This window comes from Acipenser ruthenus, chromosome 21 (assembly GCF_902713425.1).
Source record: "Acipenser ruthenus chromosome 21, fAciRut3.2 maternal haplotype, whole genome shotgun sequence".
NCBI lineage: Eukaryota > Metazoa > Chordata > Actinopteri > Acipenseriformes > Acipenseridae > Acipenser > Acipenser ruthenus.
Window position 1 is genome coordinate 11,880,431 of NC_081209.1, and position 20,467 is coordinate 11,900,897.

Genomic DNA, 20,467 nt, shown 5'->3' on the forward strand with positions numbered 1-20,467 from the left:
TCGCAGAAGGCAGTTCAGGTCTACAGGCTCATATTTTCCATTTCTTCTTACTCCTTGTTTTTGGATTGGAGATATTTTCTCCATATTTTATGTATTTAGCATCCACTCTGTATTGACACCAGTACAACAGGATACAAAAACTTGATCTACTGGTGGTGTTCACTAGATGGCACTGGCTAATCCAGCCTGTATATTATGTGATTATATCTATGGTTGGCAACTGGGATTGAAGAACAGCTCAGGCCAAAGCATTTTAACACAGATAATGTCATTATTAGAATGACAGCAAACATAATAAAAAAGAAAGTAGCCAATGAAAACTATGAAATCGAGGTTTCCCAACTGTCAGATTATCCATTGTGTGTTTGTAACATAAAATGGACTTGCAACCAAATTAGGGGTATGCTGAGAAACGATTATCAGTAACAAGTATGCAGTTTGTTTTCTAAATTGTATCTCTGATAACATGAGTTTATTCAATGCTTATGTGTTATGCCTGTGTTCTCTTACTATGTGTAGTCTGTGATGGTCTGCTATGACGATCATACTGCCAATGTTAAAACTGTTTCACATCATAAGATAAAAACTCCAGTGTCCCTTTATAAAACCACCATATTTTCTGCACAGTATTTGCATTTTTCTCATGCTTTCTCCATGGTTATACTATGCATTCATTCATCATAATTTATCCTGGTTTGCCATGTGTTTTTAATGTGCTTGACCTTATCTCCCTGTGCTTTACAATGTTTACCTATTTTACCATGCTTTCACTGGGTTCTATTAAACTTTGCTTCGCATTTACAATGGGAAACTTTTATAAGAGCTCAACTATATGTATTAGTCCCATGCTGAGCAAACGAGTACAAACAAATCGTAATGAGTATGGCAATTTTTCAGAGTACGTGTAATATACATGTAATTGAGCTATTGTTATTGGGGGGAAAATGTAAAGAAAAATGCATTGAATCAGCTCCTGGCTCCAATAGGGCAGTGTCAACGGTCAATCTCAAGTCTGGAGATGGAGAACCAATCTGTTTGGAAAGGAGGAGGGACCATCAGCACAGCAGTCTTTGAGCTACACATTCTGCACAATGATCAGACAATGATGACACTCTTATAGAGTTTGAAATATCCACCTGCCTTCCTGAAACAGGATTACTAACAACAGAGCTGTCACGTTGTCAGAGCTCGTGATATTTTACTTTGGGTTCAGAAAAGGGATCCTGTTAGAACATGTTTCATTCACACAGCGCACGGGGAGTAAATCATTGAAAAGGCAATGAAGAGTCAACAAGCTGAGCTTATTTTTCCTAGTGTACTGTTCATTTATAAAACTTTTCTTGGGTCTATGAAGTTTCTCTCTGATAAAACATAATAGTGTATATCATGGTGATTTGAAAGACACATGTTGTACAGTACACCTTTTTATAGTGTGGAGTAGTGGTTAGGGCTCTGGACTCCTGACCAGAGGGTCATGGGTTCAATCCCTGGTGGGGGAACACTGCTGTTGTACCCTTGAGCAAGGTACTTTACCTAGATTGCTCCAGTAAAAACCCAACTGTATAAATGGGTAATTGTGTGTAAAAATAATGTAATTGTATGTAAAAATAATGTGATATCTTGTAACAATTGTAAGTCGCCCTGGATAAGGGTGTCTGCTAAGAAATAAATAATAATAACAATAATAATAATAATAATAATAATAATAATAATAATAATACTCAGTTTAATTGTGAAATCAGAAAACTAACTTTTTCTAGTTGCAAAAATATAACCACTTATATTAAATATGCTGGTTTATTATTATTATTATTATTATTATTATTATTATTATTATTATTATTATTATTATTATTATTATTATTATTATAGACTGTTACTATATTTTACATATGACTATTATATGACCTATTATATGTGAATTCAATCAATGTATCAATAGAATGCAACACAAACTAAACTAACCAGCCAAAAGCGTATATTTTCACATTCACTATGAACCACTAAGGAGAAAATTAATAGATTTGGTTTCATGACTGCTGTTGCCTCTATTACTGAATTACACAAATAAAAACACAAGATGTAATTGCCAGGGGAGCTTTATATGAAGGTGCCACCTGCAGGTTGAGTTGGGCTACTTTATGAACGACCCAGCTGTCTGTTCAAGGAGTTGGAAACTGAGTAACAGCTAGGCCTAGTTACTCTTTGCTGCTTTTCCCAGGAGGCATGTAAACCACTTACCTCCTGAGTAGTTCTGTGTTGTGACCTGTCATCACCAAGCACGGTTACCAACAAGAAGCCAGAGATTTACACAAACAGTAAATAAACAAACAAATACATAGGCCTGTTCAGCTGTTGATCCTTTTGTTTCCTTCACTGACAGTCTTGTTTTTCAGCCAGAGTTCGGAATCAGGTGCAAAACCGTTCTTGCTGAATTATAGATGGGGGAAAGTGCATTTTCAGGCACCAACATTTCCATAAAACATCCTCTTCCTTTTAAGGGTGTGTGACGGAAATATAATGAGTTCTGGTCGTAAATCTCCCTCTCGACCTGTGAGGATACAAAGTAGCGAAAGGTAAAGGCTTTGGACAGGTTGTCCTGACAGTTCATTCCCTGGGTTGGGAAGTCAATCAGCCTGGAAAAAGACGAGACTCCAGTGCGAGAATGTATTGACCTGGAAGGTAAACGAGGTAGCAGCTGCAGGCAATAGAGTCAGCTGTAATCGTTTACCAAGGGGTTATGCATAATCGCATAAAAGGGGCTGGAGAATTGTAAATCTTTTCCTTCGCTTGGGTTTTGACGTGGAAACTGGAAGGACCGGGAGATTGCCCAAAATAATTAAAAAATAATTCATAGAGTGTTTGTTTGTTTGTCTGTTTAGTAATTGTCTGTGTTTGTTATCACCAGACGGCTAAACACAAATCCGGAGCTGTCGCCAAGGGCCAGCACGAAACCGGATCACCACTGCACTACCGTCACGAACAAACATTGTTATCAGCACCTGTTTCACTAAAAGCACGTATTATATAGTACTTCACCACAAGCACTGAGAGCACTCACTTTGGAACAGTGATCGTGTGTGTCTAATTGTGTGTGTTTTGTACCGTGTTTTTCATTTGCGGGACTGCAACCCTTTGTTCATCACTGCGCAATACACATTGTTGTGTATTGCCAGCTCTTTATTATTTACTGGCAGGTCATCAGACCATTGGATTATAAACCATTAAAACATTTTCACCTGTACTTTGTTGTCTGTGTGATTCTTGGAATTACGGTATCTGCACTGCACCTGCTATACACCTGCTACCACTTACCACTTTGCCACAGGGTGCTATCACTATGTTTGTGGTAGCTTGTTACTCCTGAATAATGGATGTTTCAGTGTATGTCGCATGCCTTCTTGGGGAAATCACTCACACAGATAAATACACTCATATTGCTTTTCACAAGAAAGGCTCAGCAGGGTTAGCTTTAAGCATATTATAATAAAAACAATACTAGTCTTCAGTTTCTGCTAGTTTGCCTTGATGACCTCTCTTGTTGAATGTCTTTAACTGCATCTACCCATCCAGCTTGAGCATCCCTATTTGAGACTGAACTAATATTTGATGCACTGGTTTGGACTGAGCAAAATTCTCTGATAATTCTCCTGATTAAGGATCTTGCACATGTTTGTATAAATGGCCTTTGCTTATGACTCCTAAAATGATTAAATCAGTACCACACATGATATTGTGTTGTTTTATTGTATATGTTTGTTGACAGGACCCCCTTGTAAATGAGAGATAGGTCTCAATGAGTTAAATTCCTGTATAAATAAATACATACATATATATATATATATATATATATATATATATATATATATATATATATATATATATATATATATATAACTGTGTTTTGGTTCCATTTTAGTCACAAATTTAACACTGCAATTAATTATTATTTGTAATAATAATAACTGGGAAAGATTCCACAAACACCTGAACCAAGTGGAGTAAGCAAGTAAGAACTGTGTGCATGCAATGAATACTGAAGATACTGCAATCCTGCTATCTCTCCAGGAAGTGATCTTGGTGTGTGTGTCATTGTGGCAATGTGCCCCGCCCCTGTGTACATATGTGTGTTATATGTTGTATGTTGCGTGCATGTGTTAATGTTGGTGTATAGATTGGTACACGGGATATAAACGGGTCTGTGTTTCACGTGTATTTAGGCACGAGGAGAGCACAAATCACTTCACGTGCTGGTTAAATGTAATATGTAAGCACGGGGTTGCACAGAATTAATTCACGTGCTGGGATTCAAGTGAATAATTAATTAGTAATTGAATCCCAGCACAACAGTATATATAGACACATTTTCTTTCACTCGTGGTTGGGTGTTCGAGAGTGGAGAACGGGTGAGAGAGACAGAAGGAGAAACGTAAAGTAAAATAAGATCGTAAATATAAGTGTTTGTACTCACCGTGTTTGTTTGTCTCCGTGCACCGTTTGTTAAGTGTTAGTTCGTTTTGTCTGTCTATTTATTTTAGCTTAAAGTGCCGTGTCCTGTTTTTGTGTTCCAACCTTTTATTTTCTGTTCTGTTTGGTTATTAAATGCTGATATTTCCTGCTTCTGGTCTGACGCCACCCACTCCGGCCGTCTTTGTGACACGTGGTGTCCTGCGTGGGATCTACAGCGCCTCCAGGACTCAGGCCAGAGCAGGAACCGCATTCTTGGATTTAAAAAAAAAAAAAGACGCCATCAAAGTGCGGGACTGGATGCTGGAAAATGCTGGGCTGGAGGCCCAGTCTATACCAGTAGTCGTCCAGTTCCTGCGATTTATGGATAGGGAACGATGGGAGGCTTACGAGAGGGAACAGACCGTAAGCACCTGGGAGGAAGGTGTGGGGTTGGTCCTCAGCTACCTGGAGGCAATTATAAGTGGAACAGCAGCCCAGGTAGCAGGTCCACCAGCAGAGGAAGAATGCCTGCTGTCCCCGTCTCCACCAGCAGAGGAAGAATGCCTGCTGGTTTTGCGTCCACAGCCCGAGCGGGAGGAGCCAGAGCGTCCACAGCCCGAGTGGGAGGAGCCAGAGTGTCCACAGCCCAAGCGGGAGGAGCCTGGGCGTCCACAGCCCAAGCGGGAGGAGCCTGAGCGTCCACAGCCCAAGCGGGAGGAGCCCGAACGTCCTACGCCTGAGTGGGAGGAGCCCGAACGTCCTACGCCTGAGTGGGAGGAGCCCGAACGTCCTACGCCTGAGTGGGAGGAGCCCGCACGTCCTACGCCTGAGTGGGAGGTGCCCGAACGTCCTACGCCTGAGTGGGAGGAGCCCGAACGTCCACAGCCCAAGAGGGGGGAGTCGGTGCGTCCACAGCCCAAAAGGGAGGAGTCGGTGCGTCCACAGCCCAAAAGGGAGGAGTCGGTGCGTCCACAGCCCGAAGAGAGGGAAGGCGGGGCTTCCACAGCCCCAGGACCCAAGCTGCCAGCAGAGGGAGAATGCCTGCTGGTTCCACCTCCACCAGCAGAGGGAGAATGCCTGCTGGTTTCCTCGTCAAAGGTGGAGCCGCACCAGTCCCCTGGAAAAGGGGGAGACTACAGGCTGCTCCCACCTCCATCGGCAGGAGACTACACGCTGCTCCCACCTTCACCGGCAGGAGCAGAGCAGTTGGAGCTGCCTCTGCCTCCGCCACCTCCACCGGCAGGAACAGAGCAGCAGGAGCTGCCTCTGCCTCGGCCACCTCCACCGGAAGGAACAGAGCAGCAGGAGCTGCCTCTGCCTCCGCCACTGCCAGAAGCAGAACAGCAGGAGCTGTCTCTGCTTTCCGTACCTCCACCACGGGGAGTACGGTGGCCGGAGCCCCAGAAAGGGGAGCTGTTGGCCACGAAGAAGGGGGAGGAGGTCTGGAGACCACCAACCCCAGCAGCAGTTTTGCTGCCGGAGATCGTGGGGGAGGTCCGGAGACCTGCTCCCACTGCAGCAGTTTCGCTGCCGGAGATCGTGGGGGAGGTCCGGAGACCTACTCCCACTGCAGCAGTTTTGCTGCTGGAGATCGTGGGGGAGATCCGGAGACCTGCTCCCACTGCAGCTTCTTCGCTGCCGGCAGTGCTGTGGCCAGAGCCCCGGAAGAGGGAGCTGCCGGCTACGAAGAAGAGGGGAGGTCAGGAGACCATTCCCCAAGCAGCCTTTCCGCTGCCAGGACTGCCCCGGCTAAAGGAGTCAGCCTGGGAGCTGTCAGCACGTCTGCTGACAGCATGGCCAGTAGCAGCCTGGCTACTGGCAACATTGCCACCTGTGGGCCCCTGGAAGCCTCCCTTCCCAGCCCAAGACTTTGTTCTGGACTGCTGGGTTTTTAAGGGGGGAGGTGGCCGTTGAGGCCATGTGGGGTATATGTGGGAATGTGCCCCGCCCCTGTGTACATATGTGTGTTATATGTTGTATGTTGCGTGCGTGTGTTAATGTTGGTGTATAGATTGGTACACGGGATATAAACGGGTCTGTGTTTCATGTGTATTTAAAAAGTGTAGATTTGTATTTAGGCACGAGGAGAGCACAAATCACTTAAATGTAATATGTAAGCACGGGGTTGCACAGAATTAATTCACGTGCTGGGATTCAAGTGAATAATTAATTAGTAATTGAATCCCAGCACAACAGTATATATAGATGCACATTTTCATTCAGTCGGGGTTGGGTGTTCGAGAGTGGAGAACGGGTGAGAGAGAGAAGGAGAAAAGTAAAGTAAAATAAGATCGTAAATATAAGTGTTTGTACTCACCATGTTTGTTTGTCTCTGTGCACCGTTTATTAAGTGTTAGTTCGTTTTGTCTGTCTATTTATTTTAGCTTAAAGTGCCGTGTCCTGTTTTTGTGTTCCAACCTTTTATTTTCTGTTCTGTTTGGTTATTAAATGCTGAGTGCGATCACGCGCTCAGATTCATCAAAACCCCAAGTTTATTTCCTGCTTCTGGTCTGACGCCACCCACTCCGGCCGTCTTTGTGACAGTCATCTATCTAGCTCATACACACCCTGCTGTTCCCATGTGTTTAGCCCGTGGGTAAATACTACTGTAAGAGCATGGTCAAATAAATGTATAATGTGAACTAAGGTCGTGCCGAGCAACAAGTACAGACAGATGACTGTAACGAGTATGGCAACTTTTCCAAGTACGAGTAAAGTAATAGTTAAGATATATTTTGAGTTGCTTGTGATGTTAAAAATAACTTTTTTTTTCTTGTTCCACGGTGTCTGAGGCAATTTTCTTTGGGGTATTTTTTTTTATTTTAGTTCAGATTTGGTGTACTGTTATTTGTACAGTAGTTCACACAGACAACACTTAATAAGCAATGTGCTTGTAAAAGAACTATAACTTTTCACACATTTGCTATTGCCTGTTTTGTTGAAAAGCATTCCCTTTTTTATGGCAAAGATAGACCTACACATTGTATATTTTCTAATAACTTAACAATACACAATAACATTATTACAGTTGTAGAAGGATTTTCTGATGTTCCTTCCTGAAATATTAAAAAAGGGACAGTTTTGTAGATTAGTCTCTGGTAGAACAGAACCCCATCATATTCCCTGCCAGCCACCCCAGAAGACCCTGCGTGCCCCCCAAGAGTGCTCTGTATAGGAGTGGACACAAGCACCCCCCTACAACAATCATATGAAAAATAACAAACACATAATAATAATAATAATAATAATAATAATAATAATAATAAATACATCTTGCAGATTTGCAATCTGGTATGAGTGGTCTCCACTTCAACCGTGTACATTAATTACCAGCCCATCCCAGACACGATAATACATAATAAGTATTGAGCACACAATATTAAAATGATACATTGCAACTTAAAAATGATGAAAGCATTGTTAAATAAACATGAAATCACTGTATGGTCACGTTCTGAATGAAAATCAGGGCCTGTCCAATTCCGGTGATGTCATCCGTGTAAAATCAGATTCCGAGTATTCGTATGAGTGTTGGGTACGAGTAATGGCTGCTCTGCATGTCCCTGATGTGAACTATACATATAAAATATCCACAGCTTCAACAATACTATTGAAAAGATACCTATATCCCCATCTGTGAAAAATTATATATAAGGAAGGAGTACACCACCTGTATACTTCAGGGGTAACTTCAGGCATTGTTTTATACAGGAGTTAAAACCTATTTCATATTGAATTTAGGGGAATTTGCTTGAATTGTTAACTGTGTAACTGGATCTTAAAGAACTTCTATCCGAAAAGGCTCAGGCATGAGTTTGTGACAGAGTTTTTTGGACTAGCACTGATAATTGAAATTATTCACATGTTCCCTGGAGATTGAATTCTTTAAAATACACTCTAGCCAACATTCCAGTAAATGGATGGCCTGTGCACCAACAACTACTCCCAAATAACAACCCACTCGGAAATAAATATGAATGCACTGAAATATTAATCTGTCACCATGTACTGTATATCTTAAAAAGGGGCTTTTGACAATTACGATGGTGTGAGGAGTCCTATTCAAATAGTCACACTCAGCCCAGTCTCCACACAAAAGCTTTTATTCCAATACACCAAGACATGAACATTATTGAAACAGCGAAACTTCTCCTTACCGTCATACCATTCAACACAACCAATGAAATATTCATGGAGCCGCCACAAGATCATCAATTATTTTTTAAAACTTTATTACGATTTGGTGTACCATGGCTGTTGTTTTGTTTCAGGTTAAATACCAAATGTGACAGGAAATTAAGTATTAATAAAGGACTGAGACGCGCTTTAGTCACCCTGAGTTTCAATATCCGTTGTTTATTTTGGTTCACTTGTACATAATCTCAAGATGCAGCCAATAACCTACCTCTTGCCTTATTACTGCAATACACTTACACATATACTCTGAGGTTCATTTGTAAAAGGTGAGGGATAGCATTTTTGTTTGTAGACCTAATGTACTGACCTTGATTTACAGTAGCTTCTGACATATACTTCAAGTTCTCAGCTGCTTGTGGATCAGGGTTTCGTGCCTTGTTGTTGGTGTCATTAGTTGCATGGTGAGAAATAAATCTGAAAAAAATGGAAAAGCTTTGTTCTTTCCTTTTGCAACATATCAACCAATTTTTTTTATTTTAAATCGCATGATTGATCAAGAAATGTCACGCAAGTACTACCCACCGTCCCCCTGGACCTCTCGCTCACTTTCTAGATGAACTCGACTATCTACTCTCCTCCCTCCCCTCTCTGTCTATCCCAGCTGTCCTGTTAGGTGACTTCAATATCCATCTCTCCAAGCCCAGCCACTCTGCTGGATTCCTCCCTCTCCTTCACTCCTTTGACTTCTGTTTCTCTCCATCCCTACCCACAAAGCTGGCCGTCAACTGGACATCACCTTCTCCAGGGCTTGCTGCCCCTCCACCCTCTCTGTCACCCCCCTGAACCTCTCTGATCTTTATTTCATCTCTTTCTCTCTGACTCTCCCTGCTCCTCCTACCCCCATTGTCACCTCTCGCCATAACCTCCGCTCTCTCTCCCCCTCTGTCCTTGCCTCCACTGCTCTCTCTCACCTCCCTCCTATCAACTCCTTCTCCCAACTCTCTGTAGACTCTGCTACCTCCACCCTCTTCTCCTCCCTCACCTCCTCCCTCGATTCCCTCTATCCCCTCACCTCCCGACCTGCTCGCCCCTCCCCTCCCCAACCCTGGCTCTCCTCTGCGCTCCGCTCAGCAAGAACCATACTGCGATCTGCTGAAAAGAAATGGAAGAGAACCAAACTCCCTGCTGCCCTAGACCTCTACTGCACTCTCCTCTCCTCCTTCTCCTCTAATCTCTCCTCTGCTAAATGTACTTATTTCCAATCTGTAATCCAAGCCTCCACTAACAACCCACGTAAACTATTCTCTACCTTCTCCTCCCTCCTAAACCCCCTCCTCCTCCCTTCTCTATTGCCTCTGATGACTTTGCCTCTTTCTTCTCTTCTAAAATCTCAGATATCTGCAAACTCTTTAACACCTCTCCCTCCCCCCCCCCGCTCCAACCCCTACTCCCACTGCATCCCCTACTAACTCACCCTCCTTCTCCACCTTCTCTCCCCTCTCAGACTCTGACCTCTCCTCCCTGCTCCAGGGTCACAAACCCACCACATGTGCCCTGGACCCCCTCCCCACTCACCTCTTTCAAGCTGCTGCTCCTGCTCTACTTCCCTTCATCTCCTCCCTTCTCAACACCTATCCCCTTTCTGGTCTCTTTCCCTCTGCCTTCAAACAAGCCTATATCACTCCCCTCCTCAAAAAACCTACCCCCGACCCCACCTCCCTCCAGAGCTACCGTCCTGTCTGCCTCCTTCCCTTCCTCTCCAACACCCTCGAGCAGGCTGTACACCGCCAGCGCTCTGCTTTCCTGTCCAACCACTCTCTGCTCGACCCTCTCCAATCTGGCTTCCACTCTGCTCACTCCACGGAAACCGCCCTCTTGTCTGTCACCAACTCACTAAACTCTGCCTGAGCTGCATCTCTCTCCTCTGTCCTATTTCTCCTCAACCTCTCTGCTGCCTTTGACTCTGTCGATCACTCTATTCTACTATCCTCTCTCGCTGACCTGGGAATCTCTGGCACTGCTCTGGCCTGGTTCTCCTCCTACCTCTCCAACCGCACTTACCAGGTAACCTGGTGTGGAGCAACCTCCACACCTCGCCCTCTCTCAACAGGAGTCCCACAAGGGTCAGTCTTGGGTCCTCTCCTGTTCTCTCTCTAAACCCGCTCCCTGGGCCCCCTCATCGCATCCTATGGTTTCTCATACCATTTCTATGCTGATGATGCTCAGATTTTCCTCTCCTTCCCCACCATCCCCTCCCGTATCTCTACCTGTCTGTCTGCTATCTCCTCCTGGATGCACTTGCATCACCTCAAACTCAACCTCTCTAAATCTGACCTCCTTTACTTTCCCTCCTCCTCCTCCCCCTCCTCTGAACTCTCTATCTCCGTTCCTCTAGAATCTACCACACTCTCTCCCTCCTCCTCAGCTAAGAACCTTGGAGTCACCCTGGACCCCTGCCTCTCTTATTCCCAGCACATCTCCACTCTTCCTGAGCAACATACAAAGAATCCGACCCTTCCTCACCAACTACACCACCCAGCTCCTGGTCTAGGCCCTTGTACTCTCCTATCTAGACTACTGCAACTCCCTCATGGCTGGCCTCCCTGTGTCCGCCACCCGTCCGCTCCAGCTCATCCAGAACTCCGCTGCTCACCTGGTGTTCTCTCTGCCTTGCTTCTCCCACGCAACTCCACTGCTCCGCTCACTCCACTGGCTCCCGATCACCACTTGCATCCAGTTCAAGACTCTTGTACTAGCCTACAGATGCCTTGACCAGACTGCACCCAGCTACCTCCAGACCCTCATCTCTCCCTACACCCTCACTCGACCTCTCCGCTCCTCCTACACTAGAAGACTGGCTCTACCTCCTCTACGCTCCCCTACCTCCAGAGCCCGCTCCTTCTCCACCCTCGCCCCGCAGTGGTGGAATGACCTTCCTACAGATGTCAGGACTGCCCAGTCCCTGACCACCTTCCGGCGCCTCCTCAAGACTCACCTCTTCAGACAGCACCTGTAGAACTCCTCTTTTTTCCCTCTGGACACTTATCACTCTTCCTTAAATGCGCTTTACTTGCTCTTATCTGCCCCCTATTTTACTGCATTTAATCCTGTACTTTAGAGTACTGTAATCTGTCATAAGTGTTATTTAATTTGTAGTATTTTGTATTTAATTATATGATGATGTAACTATCACTGACACTGCTCCGTTATTGAATGGTATTTTGTCATATACTTGTACTTGCTAGAACCAAAGTCATTGTATTTTTATCTTGCTCTTAATTGTATTATTACTTGTACTGTGATTCTTGAAATGTATTTTTCTTTACGACTGTAAGTCACCCTGGATAAGAGTGTCTGCTAAGAAATAAATAATAATAATAATAATAATAATAATAATAATAATAATAATAATAATAATAATAATAAATAATAAATACCCACCTGCGCAGAAACTCAGACAACCCAGCATGCCACTATATAACTAGCGCTGACCTGACATGAAGCTACTGCATGGTACAGTGGGCTTTTTATTTATTCATTTTGCAGTGGGCATTTTAAAAGTGGTTGGGGTCCACAGGATAGTTAAGAAAATATATATTATAATAATAATAATAATAATAATAATAATAATAATAATAATAATAATAATAATAATAATACAAAAAAAGTATTCCTGCCCAGTCATAACTGCATTACCCAGAGGCCTTAGATGCCAAAAGCTAAAATAATTGTGTTTACAGTTCCTGGGAAATTGATATATAGAACGATGAATATTGAAAATACATCTGAATAATGTTGGCCAAATTGAATATAAAAATCAGAAAAAAACCCTGGATTTGCATCTTGAATTTGCACCAAATTAAAGCTAGTTGCACTGAGTGGGTTTGGATAGGTGAGCTGTGCAGGAGCAGGACTGGGATGGGGGTGGGGTGAAAGCACCAGCTTGCCCTAGAAGGACCAGGCTCATGTCAGTTCAGATATTTTCCATTTCTCTCCCTAGACTCAAAACTTACCGCAGAGAAAAATAAACAATTTTGTTATCTTGGATACATGTCTCCCTTTGATCTGCCTCCCTTCTCTGCTCTGAGTTGATGAATAGGCAGTTTACCCAGCCTGGCCTTCGTCTCGGCCCTGGGTGAAGAGTGTTGTGTGCTCACCACTCTGCAGAGGACTTTGTGGACACTTCTATGGAGAGAGCCAGATTAAGATTCACAGCTGATGCCCCTGGGCCTTCTAACCATCACAATTCAAACAACCACAATAAAAAGTATATGAATGGAGCCCTGATATTGAAACCTTGACCACTTACTTTGGTATTTCTTCTTTTATGCATCATGCTATGTAAGTTACCAAATATATCTCTGAGCTTTCATTTTATACAAGATATAATTGACCTAAAATTTTACAAACTTTTTTAAACAAATTATGTTATTCATATTTTAGCAAATAAAAAAAACAGAACAACAAATTAAAAGAATGCTATTATTTTTAAATAATAGTACATTAACTCAAATTTTTCTAAAGCGAATTTTAAAACTTGCCACTCTGTGTGAACTGCATTAGGCTACTAAAGAAATATCATTAAGTATAAAAGTAATACATTATGAAATGTATTCATCAGAAGAATACATTCTTCCTGATTTTAATGGCCACACAGCTCATCTTCCAGGTAACACTATAAGAGATTTTGAGAGAGATTTTCAAAAAATGACAGCTTTAGTAGCATGTGATTTTCAAAAAACAGTGTTATTGTATCAAACTCGTGGTATAGTTGTAACAATTCCCATGCTACATAACGTGGGTGTAAGTCTCACCCACCTGTCCCTTTATTAGGGTCAGTAGCCTGGCCAGGTTAAAACTTCATTTCCCATAGTTCCTTGCAACCACCCTCTGTTCATCCTCTCTCCCCATTGGCTCATTCAGATTTCCACCCCCCCCCCCCCCCCCCAATTTCAGAGCTCCTTAGTAGCCAGCATTTGTATTAAAGCTGGTTAATCAGGCCTGAGAAAAACTCCCTTTCTCGGAGGAATCCATTAACCTACAGCATTTTCTTTACTTAAATTTCAGTGAATCCATTACCATCCTTAGATAATTCCAGTGCATCCGTTTATTTTCTTTTGTTGCTGCGTCTAAACTGCTCTTTTTGTTTTCACTGTTACTTGTTTAAGTTTAGCTGTTTTTCTAGGTCTGTTTAGTGTTTGTTGTTTTATGTGTGACAGCCTCCATTTTTTCCTGATCCTCCTGATTTTTTCCAAACAACTGTTCACCATTCAACTCAACACTACTGGACAGTCTCAACAATTTCAACGTACTCAATGTTTTCAACCTTCTACAATCACCATCATTTCGGGACACTTTGCTGGACTGCCTTATTTGTGGGTGAGATCATTTCTTTTTTGTTTGGATTTTTTCTACTTTAATTTGATACTTTGTTTCCTGTATTTTTTGTTATTTTGTTACTTTGTATGGATTTCAATTACCCTGCTATTACTGGACTTGTTGGGCCTACCTGTCATTTTCCTACCATTGCCATAGAGACTGTTAAATGTAATTGTTTCCACAAGTCACTGTTTTTCATCTGTATCTATTTATTTATCCTTGGTCTTTATCTGTGTGTGTGTTGTGTTTGTGAGTGTGGGTTTATTGGAGACACTACATTCATTTCTATTTGGTGATACTGTTTAGCCTTTTGTTTGTCCCTACATACTTATCGGTACCAGCTTTATTCTTACCTGTTACCTGCAATTATTTGAATTCCTTTCTTATCATTATTTATCTCCATTCATTTGTTCATTTTTTCATTTGTTGACATTATTGTTCACAATAATAAACCGATTGTTCGTGAAATTGACACCTCTGACATCCCTGCTTTTGCTGTCTGTCACTCTTGCTGACTTATTTAGCTATAGGAATAGGGCCAGTAGTATCTCCTTAGGGAGGACAGTGCAACTGCTTCTCAGTTGTGCAGAGTGACCGTTACATAGTAACAACAGCTTTAGTGGCAAGTGATTTTCAAAAGAAATGTGTTAATAAAATCAATCCGTTAATGCTTTGAAATTGAGTCAATGAGGTTGTTAATGAACGCATTTCTGCGACAATTAAGCTTTTTAACGAGGTCAAGTACATAACTGCCAGTCTCAATGACTAGATAAGGGGAACTCGTTAATCAAAATGCATGTTAACGAGATCAAGAGAAATCAATGGAAGCATAATTTGCTGTTATGGAAAATACTAGCATACAGGCAGCACTTCCACCAGCGAGCAGCAGTCAAATGGAAACAAAAATAGGTCTAATGGGAATATCTATTTTGTGTATAATTTGTAAACTTAAAATTGTGCATTTTGTCATCCAGAATGTACATTTATTTAGAACACTTCACATATAAGATCCTGTGACAGGGATGGACGAGTGGTCTGACGTCACGGCAGAAGAAGGCACAACAAAAACAAAAGGTATGGTGCAGTGGCGCGGGCGCCGTTTTATTTAAAGCAAACAAAAAATAAATAAAATATTCAAACAAAAACACTCGCTCACAGAGCAAAATAAAAGGGTAAACAAAAACAAATCACGAACACAAAATAACTGCAACACAGGTCAGGCTGGGCAGATTGCCTTCACTGTTCCTATGTTTACTTTCTCTCTCGTTTCTCTGTCACTCCTCTTGCACACTCTCTCCTTCTGACACCCACCCTGAACTAGAGAGCTGCAGGCTTTTTATAACAGGTGACCATCTCCCGATTAGCAACAAATTAAATCACCTAATTCATTCGGGAGATGGCCACCTTCTGCACGAGTTTTAATTATTACTCCTGGCAGAGGATGAGCACCGATCTCGCCTCTGCCAGGACACGTTTTAAAAATAAACAAAACAATAACACGGCGCTACGCCGTCATAAATATAATACAATAAAACATACGGCGCTCGCCGACAAATATAATAAACAAAAACAATAATCTGCACAGGGGCGGAGGGGGAGACCCTGATCTAAAAAAAAAAACAATACCATTAAACAGCAGGGCTTTTCTTCTGCCCTGCTACAGATGCTTATTTACAATTGTGACGTGTGGGTAAAAACCAGACAGCACAGATTAACAAAAAAAATAATAAATTAATAATAATTTAAACCCCACTAGTCATTTATTCTCATTCAGGGGGATATTTTGACACAGCTTACTATATTCAACTCTTTTAATGTGCATTTTGCAATCTTTTTTTTTTGGTCTATGTAGGCTTGGTTGGAATTTATTTTCTGATGTTGACATCTAGTTTTGTCTGTATTTTAGTATGTACGATTGTAGGCTGTAAATAAATATGTTTGAAGTGTCATTGGTGCTTGTAGTTAGTTATTATACATGTATACCATGTATGTAACACTTTATTATATATTTATTAAGCGCTTCAAATTTCGATAACTCCCTAACCCAGTACACAATTTGTTTATCATTGTTTAGTGAATTCATCTACTAATGCTTTTTCTCAGGTACTCTTTGCTCGCCTCAATGATAAACTCAACATGATTAGTAGCCACCAAACACTTACAGTATTAGAAGAACATTGTATATGCATACAGACGTGTGAAGGTGAGTGTCAATGATCTGTTGCCTTTATTGTAATATCTTCATAATAACTTTATTGTAATATCTAGTATGCTGTTTTCTATAGCAAGATTTCATTATTTAGTCTTGGGTTTTTATTTGTATAATTCAAATAAAATCTACAGTAAGGTCAGTTTTCATATAATGTACGTATCCAGAGTTCAGATAGACTACAGTTGCAGTGATAATTTCTGTAACAATGCAATAGGTGCAAATAACAGTATCATTTTAGCAAAACAACAAATGAATTCAAACAAGTAAATCAATCTCATTCATAACCATAAGTATAGAAAAGGCTTACATATTTTCATAACTACACACCCTGGTCTCTCTGTCTCTCTGTCTCTCTGTCTCTCTGTCTCCCTGTCACTCTGTCTCTCTGTCTCTCTGTATCGTCATTGTCACTGCCACGGTCTGTTACATTTCTGTTTCATGGTGAGTTATATACTCTTAATTAAAACCCTCCTTTTACAAATGCAAATGAACTCTTGATAAATTATGACAATTAACACAGATTTCCTTTTAAATTCTCACGCAAACATTATTTCGTAAATCAACGTAATTTTCGGAAATCACATTACCATGATTATTTAATAACGAGATAGGCATAACGACCGCATGAAAATGCCAAAATCAATGCTACATACTGATTTGTTGATTAACACTGGAGTTATCATTTATGACATTTTGAAACTCCTGTCCATTATTTTATATGCCCCTCCTTAATTGTGCCCTGAGAGCCCTGCCTGACTCAAGGGAGGGCCTGTAACCCGTGTGGCACTTCAAGCACTGCACACAGCTCCCGGTTAGGATTGCATGTTGGCAGAGCTTGATCCCTTCACCTTGCACCGATGGCAGAAGTTCCCTAATGAGTGTCCTGTGTACAAGACGCGAAATGGGTTTGAGATCTCAGATGGCAGAAAAAACACATTGACTGAACATAAAGGCTGTGGATATCTTATACTGTCATTGAAATGTTTGAAGTTGATTAATTCATTTTCTTAATAGTTTAACAGGGAGGCTGGGTGCAAACCGGCGACCTCACACACCGAAGTAAGCGTCTTAACCACTATGCAAAAGAGAACTGTCTGCATTCATGGTTAGCTTTCCTGTTCAGCTTTTAGCTCATCTCACCAACAGTGGTTAGCATCTGTAATAGGACTGCATCCCACAACACTGCCTGTTGCAATACATACAATTATACGAATATTACAACTATACAAAATAATTGATACAAATCTTTAACTGCTATCCAGTTGCAGATTCCAGAGATTGGAAGAAGATGAGCTTGAGTTTTGCAGCTGTTTCATGGTACTGAATGTAGAATTGGTTTGGGATCTAACCCCAGTGCTGCATGATCCTGGCCCATGGCACCCATTCCAGTCCAGGTCTTCACTCCTAGCAGCTCAATTAGTTCATTGAACATGCTCAGGGTTATTGAACACATTTACATTTAGGCCAAATCCAAACAACTTATTATGACCGTTAATATAATATTTACGACATTGCAATATATCAAACCAAATTCTCAGGGTCTCGTCTTTCCCAATTCATCTACTGCAGATATCATGGCATGTGGATTCTCAAAGAGATTGAAAGAGTGGTTTCTTTGAAAACGTGTGCTGGTCTGTGCTTCTTCAGTGACAATCAAAACTGCACTTGACTTCATGAGCGTTCACAGATAAAGACTTACTAAAAGAAGGTTAAAGGATATGTTTGGAATGGGGAATTATTTTTAAGGCTTTTATGTACTATGTTCTTTCTTAACCATTAGTTTTGATTAAACAACATTGTAACCAGTAAAAAGAAAGAATTTATTTATAATATTTAATCAGGAGAAATCTCACTGAAACAGACTGTCATGTTTAAGAGTGTAGTGGGATGCATTCCCACATAAGTGGATTTAAACTATTCCACCACACTCAGCCCATCGTTAATTAATAATACTGCATTAACTGTTTCTGTGATGCGACTGCTATTTCCGACTGCCTGATTGAATAATAAGGGTAATACACTCAACGTACAAGGTGATGGGTTAGTGTTAAGTGACTTAACTTGACACAGCCATAGTCTTGTAAGAGTTGAGACCTAGGAATAGTCTGGATCTAAGGTGTGTGTGGGGGAGGGGTGGGGTAATAATGAATTTGACCTTGTAATCAATCTACCATTATTGAGATGGGACTCAAACATGACTTTGAGGTGACTTAGCTCTTGGGCTCTTTTTGTAAACCCAGTCGTCCTAGTTTAAGCTGTCTTGGATGTAAACTGAGATTAAGCTTTGAGCCTCTTCAGTTTTCTTTCTTGTTCTACTCTGAACACATCCGTACCTGAGTCAGCTGACTCAGGGTCACATCGTGAGCATCATGAGCCACACCCCCAGTGTCAGTGTCACTCAGCCATCTCCATGGAAACAGGACATGTAAACACACTCAGCTAAATGGTTGATTCAGACATGAAACCGGAGTGTGTTTTTTAATCGTATATTCAGGGCAGTTTCATTCATGTGCGGGATCCTGAACAGTTATTTTGGCAATCGCTAATGAGAGGCTACTAGGATGGAAAGTACACTTATCTGATAATATGAAATGAAAACAGTGCCAACAAAATATTGTTTAGTTCATATATGTACAAAATGCATTAGCTTCATATTGTAATACCCCATACTTGAAATGTGTCCTGCATACTTCTGTAACAATACAGGACAAACATGAAAAAACATCAATCTTTATTACAAAATATACAGAAATGCCCACTTCTTCCATTTCCTGAATGGGGTATCTGCTAACTAAATAATCCACACAGTCTACTGCATCGCATACAGCTATGGCCAAATGTTTTGCATCACCCTATAAAATTAACCAATTTTGCTTCATGAAGTCGAATGAAACCTGCTGAATAATGCTATGTTAACATATTGAATTACATACCGCTTTGTAGTTTTCCATGTACTTAACAAAAAACTGACAAATTGTGACATTTTGAAATCTAACATGAAATGCTGTACTACTATTATGGCTTCCAGTATACTTTTGTGATATAATATTGCAGTTTCTTTTGATTACATGATTTTAAATGAAATAAATAAAATGATTATTAAATTAATAAATAAAATTATTATCCCAAGCAGCCCATCTCAACCAACCTAAGCAAACCAGCATTTCCCAACCAGGCTATCCCAACCAGCATATCCCAACCAACCTACCCAACCAGCCTATCCCAACCAACCTACCCAACCAGCATATCCCAACCAACCTATCCAACCAGGCAATCCCAACCAACCTATCCAACAAACCTACCCAACCGGCCTTTCCCAACCAGCCTATCCCAACCAGCCTATCCCAACCAATCGATCCAACCAAGCAATCCCAACCAACCTACCCAACCAGCCTTTCCCAACCAGCCTATCCCAACCAACCTACCCAACCAGGCTATCCCAACCAACCTACCCAACCAGTCTTTCCCAGCCAGCCTATCACAACCAACCTACGCAACCAGTCTTTCCCAGCCAGCCTATCCCAACCAGGCTATCCCAACCAACCTACCCAACCAGCATTACCCAACCAACCTACCCAACAAGCCTTTCCCAACCAGCCTATCACAACCAACCTACGCAACCAGTCTATCCCAACCAACCTAACCAACCAGTATCCCAACCAACCTAACCAACCAGTATCCCAACCAACCTAACCAACCAGTCTATCCCAACCAGCCTATCCCAATCAGCCTTTCCCAACCAGCCTATCCACACTTGTTTTCAGGAGAATGTCCTTAACTAATTCATTTTTTTAAATACTTAACAATAATATTGTATTGTTAAACCCACTACTACAACTAAATGTGACATTTTGTAGTATTCTTTTCAACATTATTCACCTAACATTTTGGGGTTCAAATATTTTCTTTTTCGATTTTTCCCACCATGCGTGGGATAGACTTCACCAAATGACTTCTAAGTACTCAGAATGCCTCAGGCTAGTTTACAGTAAATATGAAAATTAGACACCCTGCTAATTCCAGGACAATAACCTTAAACAAAAAATATCACAAAGTTTCAGCATAACCTCAGTTTTCAAATTACCTCAGATGGAAAGATGTACCATAATACAGAAAACAGTGACAATTAGTATTTGAGGATTTAAATCATTGTTGTGACCACCTGCCCTTCTAAAGTTTACCACATTAATGTAAAAAAAGCATAGAGAAAACATGGTAAAGCCCAGAAACATGGTGAAGCATATACAACAAATGGCAAACCTTGATAAACTACAGTAAACGCATAGGATA

General features: G+C 41.4%; 1 long non-coding RNA gene across 1 annotated transcript; it reads right to left on the reverse strand.

Annotated features, from left to right (window-relative positions):
- Positions 1-1,971: 1,971 nt before the first annotated feature.
- LOC131699080 (uncharacterized) lies at positions 1,972-12,763 on the reverse strand. The gene is made up of 3 exons (XR_009308014.1): positions 12,600-12,763; positions 8,954-9,060; positions 1,972-2,551 (listed from the first exon to the last, which is right to left on the reverse strand). It is a non-coding gene; the product is annotated as an uncharacterized LOC131699080 (long non-coding RNA).
- Between the last annotated feature and the right edge of the window lie 7,704 nt (positions 12,764-20,467).